A 9,258-nucleotide genomic window follows, 5' to 3' on the forward strand; every position below is an offset into this window, starting at 1 on the left:
ACACACACACACACACACACACACACACACTCACACACACACACACACTCACACACACACACACACACACACACACACACACTCACACACACACACACACATCCGCACACACACATACACACACACACACTCACGCACACACACACACACACATACACACACTCACTCACGCACACACACACACACACACACACACACACACACTCACACACACACACACACACACACACACACACACGCACACACACACACACGCACACACACACACACACACGAAACAGACATAGAAACAGACAAGAAAACAATCAAAGAGAGAAACACAGAGACAGCCAGGCCAAAGAACCATCAAACTAGACCAACAAACAAGCTTGGGCTGAATTTAGGCCTTAGTGGGGCACAGATCTTTGACAACAGATGTGTGTGTGTGATGTCACTAACCTACCGATTAATGAAACATATCTTTTCCAACATTGTACAATTGAACTATATGTGATATGTGATATGTGATTTCTTTCTTTTTTTATATATATATATTTTTTTTATATCAGAATTAACTTTGGAAAGTACAATCTACTCATTATAATTGTAGGCAGAATGTATTTATATAAACAAAACAAAAATGCGATCATGCACTACAGTGCCATGTCTTATGGCAGCCTATACTTATCTGTGATATTTATTGTGAATCTTTAATAATATGCTGACTTTTTTCAGAATTTATGAACACATATTAAGTTTTTAGCACTGCAAAATGTTATGTTTTGTTTGCTTGTTTTTTGCCATTGTTATTGTTTTGTGTAAATACATACCAGCATTTCAATAGAACAAGGACAATCTACTTTTTTTTGTATTATTAACTTTTTTGTTATTTATACAATCATTTTTTCATGAATTTATGCTTTAAGAGAATAAGGAATCAGATTGAAGTATACAGTCAAGCCTCATTGAGAATCAAAATGTTTCTGTTGAAGCAAAAGCAGGAAGAACATATTTTTTACACATTCCGTCCAACTTTTCTGTATTTGCAATCAAAATCAGCAGCTTTTATCGTAGTACGTTGTACTCAAGTGTCATTATCGCTGATTTTATGGTGTGTTTCTTTTTTCTTATGTGTAATTTTATTGCATTGCTGTCATTCTTTCAAGTTGCTTCCTTTTTAATAATGTTCAACCTTGAACGTGTCTTCATTCTTGTTAAATTTAAACATTATACTTGTAAAACTACATCGTACAGTATTTATTTTACTATTTTCTGATCGCTGCAATAATTTTTAACATAAGTCTGCTATTGGCAAAGTTACTTTATTTTTTTGCAGTCAGGTCCAATGCCATCCTCAGAATAAATTCTTTATTAACAGTTGTCAACAGGCAAACTGATTTTGAAATGTTCTTGCAATATTTCCATGTTTGTGGACTTGTTGATGTTAAGCAAAAATTGCTTTGGTACCTTTCATTGGATACCTAACTTCTAAATAGTCAGTTGAAAGGAACAAAACTCAGGCAAGCAAAATGAACTGTACCTGTTAGTATGTTAAGGATGCGTCAAGTGAATCTCATTCTGGAAATTTGTTTCCATCATATTAACCCTTAGGCTGGTTGTCGCGGCATATGTGGCGCTACTTTACGTATACTGTCACCTGGTTGTCACGACATATGTTGCGCTACTGGCTCAGTCTGTTTGGTCAGTTCCGATTACCTCCCATGGATGCGAAAACCTATATGACCGTTTTTCTTTATTTTTCTCTCTGTTAATTCACCAGTGGCTATGTAACATGTGTTACAGAATTGCGCCAGTGTAAGGGTTAAGTTAGTGGGGTTTCTGGGCTACAAAATTGTGCAATTTATATGTTTCAGTACAGCTGGGCTGACTAAATTAATGTTTATGTTGAGATTATTTCTACAGTCAATTTCATTTGTCCAGTACTTTTTGAAGTCCAATTTTCTTTAATACATTTTTTTTTCAGTTCAGACTCCGTCCATTGTCTGTTTGTTTTTGATACACATGGAAAAATGTTCCATGCATGTTAGCACATTTTTTGTATGATTGCAACTTCTTTTACAAAAATATCTATCATAAATATGTGTATGATGCGAGTTACTGGGAGATCAATCAAATCTAAAGATTTTTTGTGTGTGCCGCTGGCGGCAATTTTTAGTTTTAATTTTGGTGACGATTTGACTTGTGGAAAAGGACCAATGGGGAAAAAAGAATAATGACATATTACTTGTTTGTTTGAAGTTCAGGGCAACAGTGCTGCGTGGGTGGTGTTTATTTTTTAAAGTAAAATACAAAATTATTAACAGCTATGTTTGGGAGACATGTTGGGTTACAAAAATAAAAATCATTCCATTGAAAGTTTTGCACTTACTTACCAAATGACTTTACATTTAATCGGCTGGGCTTGTAATAGTCTGATTTTTTACTTTTCCCTAAAAAGGGCATGTAATCCAATAAATTTAACAGAAAACATTGCGTGTGTGTATGTAAGTGTGTGTTTTTGTGTATGTGTGTCACTGTGTGTGTGTGTGTGTCACTGTGTGTGTGTGTCACTGTGTGTGTGTGTGTTGGAAGGAAAAACTAGCTCTTACATTGACAAAGACAAAACAAAGCATGAAGCATGTTACTTTTAATCCGTGAATGAAAATTCCAGTCCTGTATAATGTGACACAGTTCACAAGAGTGAAATCAATGCGCTCTTTCTTTCTCTCGATCAGTCTCTCTCTCAGTCACTTTCTCTCTCTCTATCTCCCCATGAAATGGGCCAACAGCCTTTGTTCAATAAATCGTTATTTCATATCTCTCTCCCCTCTCTCTCACACACACACACACACACACACGCACACACACACACACACACACACCACACTCTCTCTCCTCTCCCCTCCAGACAAATATACCCTTGTTTCCTCAAACACATGTACACACTGAAAGACAAGCATCGTAAGCCCAAACCACAATAACTGTACAACAAACTCATTGCTTTGCATAATGAGCATCGCACTCACAATAAACACCTCAAATACTAACCCACGCTACTCACAACAGATCAGAAGAAGTAAGAATCTGATCAAAGCATATACCAGATCTTTCTTTATTTGGTGTTTAACGTCGTTTTCAACCACGAAGGGTTATATCGCGACGGGGAAAGGGGGAAGATGGGATAGAGCCCCTTGTCAATTGTTTCTTGTTCACAAAAGCACTAATCAAAAATTTGCTCCAGGGCTTGCAACGTAGTACAATATATTACCTTACTGGGAGAATGCAAGTTTCCAGTACAAAGGACTTAACATTTCTTACATACTGCTTGACTAAAATCTTTACAAACATTGACTATATTCTATACAAGAAACACTTAACAAGGGTAAAAGGAGAAACAGAATCCGTTAGTCGCCTCTTACGACATGCTGGGAAGCATCGGGTAAATTCTTCCCCCTAACCTGCGGGGGGTAACTACAGGAACATCAATCCGCAACCAGATGTGCAACCCTAGCTCACATCTCTTGTATTATTTTGGGGGAAAATTCACAGGTATTCTTTTAAGTTACATGGTACATGTACTCACATTTCAGACAAACCTTACATTATTTGAACAATTAATATTAATTTATTATCCATTTTAATTTATCCTTTGTTGACATTGCAAGAATCATCAGGCTTCAAACATACAATTTTTTTCTTTGATGTGACATTTATAGCACACAGAACATCAACATGAACTGCAGAATCAGTCCTGCATACGTCAGAAACTAAGACTGATCAACAATATCTAAGATTTCTCAAAATAAATGGGAGAAAAAAAAAACCAATGACAAAGACAGCAAGCAGCACCAAGCAAATATGACATTAACAACACCCAAAACAAGTACAACCACATACAACAACAACAAATAATAACAGTAAAAAAAGCAAATGAAAGCTTTCCTTTTAGAAACCCAAAATGTAGAGGGCTTGCAATGCTGGTAGTTCACATAAATGCTGACATTATACATACAGACTAAAACCAAATATACACAAAGTAAACCAAACATTTCCTCAATACATGAACTCCGGAAATAACTGATGAGTTTGTATGGGCTGTGGAAGTTTGAATATTCTTACTTTAACTGAGGCAAGCTTTCGGCACATGCACCTTGTCCACGTGTTTCAGACATAACCCCCTCGCTTGTGATTGGCCTTTAATGTCACGTGGGAAAGTTTGACTCAATAAAAGCAAGAGTATTCACTCTTGCACAACCAACACAAACCTGACAGAGTTTAATTTCCCAACACTGTCTATCAGCAGCCATGTTAGCCTAGACCACAAAACAAACCACCACAGCAATTCAGATTGATTAAAAGAAAGTGTCCTGATAATTCTGTCCAGAATTAAAACTGTACCCATCTAGGTTGCTACGGTCATTACACATGCACGAAACCAAGTGAACACCACTGGAAAGTCTGAGTCTATTGGAAATATTCTCTCAAATTCAATTTTTAATCTGCAATGCTTTCAAACGAATTATTCAAAGCTTATACCAGTCATGAGACGACACAGACATAAGCATCCCTTAAATGCAGATATCCTTTCATGGGAGGGAATCTTTAGCCAAATAGACAGGTGTCCTCTCATTGAAACCTTCTCATCTCGCAGGTACCATGGCAAAGATATAATTTGTATTGACCAATAAATGCTTTGATCGATCAGTGAGTTTGAAGTTTCAGACTTCAAAAGCATGACTGTATGTTCAGATTCAGATTCAGGAGAGTATTCAATTTCAAATCACAAAAATGCATACAATTTACACTGAACTGCAAAGTGCAAGACATAAATATACATAAGTTACAGCTGTCTGAGACAATTCCGTCTATTTACAGATATCTTGAATAACATCCTTTTCTTCAAATGCTCATTTTATAGTTTATATACATGTACACGTAACATTATACACCAGCCTCCAGAAAAAGCTATGGAGCAAACATGCTTGATAACTTGATTCACACAAAGGCACCCACATACATGTATTTACACAGGAAGCAATTACTCATGCATGCAAGCACGCGTGCAAACACACACACACATTCTTTTCATTGTGATCAAATAAAGCTGAGGTTTCTCTTCATTTCAAAAATCACAGAGACACTACAAAGATATTCAGAAGCCAGCTGAAAAGTGGTTTAAATGTCCATCTACAATTCTTTCTTTCTTTCTTTATTTGGTGTTTAACGTCGTTTTCAACCACGAAGGTTATATCGCGACGAGGGAAAGGGGGAGATGGGATAGGGGAAAGGGGGGGAGATGGGATAGAGCCACTTGTTAAGTGTTTCTTGTTCACAAAAGCACTAATCAAAAAATTGCTCCAGGGGCCATCTACAATAAAAACATGCAAAAAGAACCTTTCAATATCCAAGATAGCCATTATTATCCTCAGAAACAGTGAAAAGTTCAATTCTTTATTTGTTTTGTTTTGCACAACCTACTCTAACTCTATTCTCACGTGATTGTGTTTCCATTTAGTTGAAGTTTATTTGTTTTTGATGTGTATTGTTGCTGTTATTCAGATTATTATATTTAAAGCCATATGTACTCGATGACTATACACGCTAATTGCTTTACCAACAGCTGGAGACAGACTAAATTAAGTTCCCTGCAAAATATTGTGGTCTAGGACCCCTTAAATGTTGAGATATTTGAATTTTCATTTTGATCTGGATCGTCCTATTTATAGATTTGGCAACACATGTAACGTTGATGCAAGGGAGAGAACACCGCGGCTTTGTTGACATCCTCACTTTTTCAGAGGCTAGAACAAGCTGTAATGCATGTATTATGGTCCGCGCATGGTGACGTATCGTCATTATATGGTCTTATGGTGCGTTTGACATCGATTGTGGGCAAACTACACTTTGTAAACACGGGAGTGCGTTAGAATGCCTTTAAGATTGTAAGGCGCTTAGAGCTATTTTAGGATTTACGCCCTATAAATACCCTTATTATCATTATTAGTAGTATTCTTCCACAAGTAGACAGCCTTTTCTAAAAACTCTTATATTTCATCGTTTAAAAGTCAAACTTGTTCTCAGAAGATAAATTCTTTCATCTGGTCTAAACGACAACGTATCAATCAATATGTTAAACAATCATCTGAGAAACAAAGGAACGTACGCACTCTATCTTCCTTTCTTTCTTTCTTTGGTGTTTAACGTCGTTTTCAACCATTCGAGGTTATATCGCAACGTGGAAAGGGGGGAGACGGGATAGGGGAAAGGGGGGAGATGAGATAGAGCCACTTGTTAATTGTTTCTTGTTCACAAAAGCACTAATCAAAAACTTGCTCCAGGGGCTTGCAACGTAGTACAATATATGACCTTACTGGGAGAATGCAAGTTTCCAGTACAAAGGACTTAACATTTCTTACATACTGCTTGACTAAAATCTTTACAAACATTGACTATAGTACGCACTCTAAATACATGCGACATGTCTTGTGCAACAAGAGTAAGTGAGAGTTATAATGCGGGAGCACATCTCCTGGCACCTCAACTAAAAACGTGACTTTCATCCTCATTTTTGTTGAACAATCAGTCCTCGCAGCCAATGAAATTTATCCAATTAGGGATGTTACTAAGGATGTTTGCCAAAGTGGCTATACAAGTGTCAGCAATATTTGGAAGTCTTAGGCTGTCCTAGTGTCATCTTTCTCCCACAATGAACAAAAAAGTGTGGCAGCCATGAAAAAATGAAGGCAAAAATCTCTGCGATTTAAAAGAAGTTTTGTCAACGCTGAAAAATCATCTATGCGCATGTGTGGATTGGCGACCCTGAGTGTTTTGAACAGAGGAACACAAACAGATACAACTTCAACATTCATGCTGTTTTCACTTGGAACATGTCAGCTGTGTCACAGGGGAAGAGGCAGGGCAACAGCTGGACAGAGGGGGAAAGAACAGCCCAAAGCAGAGAGATGGAAAAAATTGTTGTCTTCTTCTTCTTCTTGGCATTCGCAGAGGTTACACGATCAGTCCAGCACTGGTGATAAATGTTGTTGTTTTCTCCAACTCCTGTCGACTGCCATATAGTTTGGTCTGCAAGGGAGTTGGTGACGGCCACACTTCTTTTCGTTCCTCATCTAGTAAGGGACATCGCTGTAAGATGTGTTCCGCTGTTTGGTCTTCTTGACCGCAGGCACAGGTTGGTGATGGCGCCAGCTTGAACTTTCGGTTCATGTGAGCATTGAGCCTGTTGTGGCCAGAAAATTGTTGTCAATGGCCTATGCTCTGCTGCGGAAAGGGCCGAAAGTAAGTACGGGGGAACTTACTGAGATCATATCAATCTCTGACAGCAACACAACATTTTTTGTTTTAATGTTTGTTCGTTTTTTTTTTAAAAGATACTGCTTTATCCTTCTCTCTCTTTAAGAAACAGTGTTCTCTGTCGCTAAACATATATGTACTTACACATGAAAATAACCAAAGCCCAACTCTGCAGAAGCTAGCCCTTCCAAACATTTAAATTAACCAAAAAAAGACACACACCTAACCATATAATCAGCTTCAAATAAGATAAAAGTAATAACTCATAATAAGAAAATGATAAATATGAATAAGAATCAAAAAGTATACAACTCAGCATTAACCCTGTTACATACATTCACAACATCTCGGGAGAGCATCCAGCACTCAAACCAAGAAACTGTACCAGTCTCCTCAAGTTATATTGTTGAAATCTGAAAATAACTGTACATAGGCAGACAGAAAGACAAGCCAAGACAGACAGAAACAGACAAACGGTGAGACAGACAATCAGTTGCAGTGGTACCATTACGATCTGAGGCAGAAGACAGACAGACGATCACAACATCCCTGTCTGAATTCACGTTAAACCTTGCACGTTCATTCTCCCTCTCCGTCAGTCATGCAGGCAGACATGGGACTGGGTGGCCGAGTGGTAACGCACTTGCGCTCGGAAGCGAGAGGTTGCGTGTTCAGGCCTGGGTCAGGCCGCAATTTTCTCCCCCCTTTCCTAACCTAGGTGGTGGGTTCAAGTGCTAGTCTTTCGGATGAGACGAAAAACCGAGGTCCCTTCGTGTACACTACATTGGGGGGTGCACGTTAAAGATCCCACGATTGACAAAAGGGTCTTTCCTGGCAAAATTGTATAGGCATAGATAAAAATGTCCATCAAATACCCGTGGGACTTGGAATAAAGTAAAAAATTCCATCTCACAAAAAATATGGGTAGCGCCGTATGTATGGCAGCTCGCTTTCCCCGGGGAGAAAGCAGCCCGAATTTCCATGAGGGTAACCTCACTGGACTGTAAATCTTATCCAATCCAATCCAATAAGCACAGTCCAGCATTTTCAAACTTTGATCCCCCTCCTCCTGTATCCACTCCACTCCCCCCCCCCCCCCCCCCACACACACACACACTTTTATAGTCTGCCAAGAGTTCCTCATGGGAAACTGACAGCGAAGACTTGCTCCACAAACTGTCACACTATGGTCCTCCTTGTCGGAATCACCCATTCTGAGATTTTTGCCTCACGTGAGAATTGAATCTATCTTACGCACACATGCAAATCATTGACTTTTGAAACAATGCAACAAATATCCATCATCATTCTAAACTTTTGAACGTACCTAAAATTGATATCCCTTATAATTATAGGTTTAGAAGCCTGATGGCCAACAAGAAAGATTAAGTATATTTTTTCTGTCACTGTATTTTAAAAACCAATGCTGATCTCCCTTCATTTAGCTCTTTTCGCAGTATGAAATTCACTGAAGATGGCACAATTTGAAATGCAATCACAACTTTTTTGAATGCCATTTCAAGAAGACTAGAATGATTTATTCCCAAGTGAACACATTCCATGAGGTTTAGTCAACTAACTTAAAACAGTCTCAATCCGTTTTGGTGTAAAAGAAAGCGAAAAGCAACTAGCAGAAGAGACAGAATACAGAATGAGGAACCAGAGACTGCAGGGGAGAAGAACAAGAACACAAATTTTCATTTTTATCGTGAATACAGCCAGTCAAATCAAATCAAATACAAACGGCTGTAAGAAATGAGGGCAAAGAGGGTAGAATGTTGTTCACAGGCTTTAAAACACATTGCTCCGACGGTCATAGGCTTGCCTTGTGTGCCTCAAATTGGCTGACAAGACCACAAATATCTTTCCACTCCAGCAAGGTCTGCATCCATCTTTGTTTTTTGTTTTTAGTTTTTGTTTGCAACATGTCCATTTAGTATTCTTCAGCTTTCACAAATCCCCCTCCAA

The sequence above is a fragment of the Littorina saxatilis genome, linkage group LG11 (assembly GCF_037325665.1).
Source record: "Littorina saxatilis isolate snail1 linkage group LG11, US_GU_Lsax_2.0, whole genome shotgun sequence".
Taxonomy (NCBI): domain Eukaryota; kingdom Metazoa; phylum Mollusca; class Gastropoda; order Littorinimorpha; family Littorinidae; genus Littorina; species Littorina saxatilis.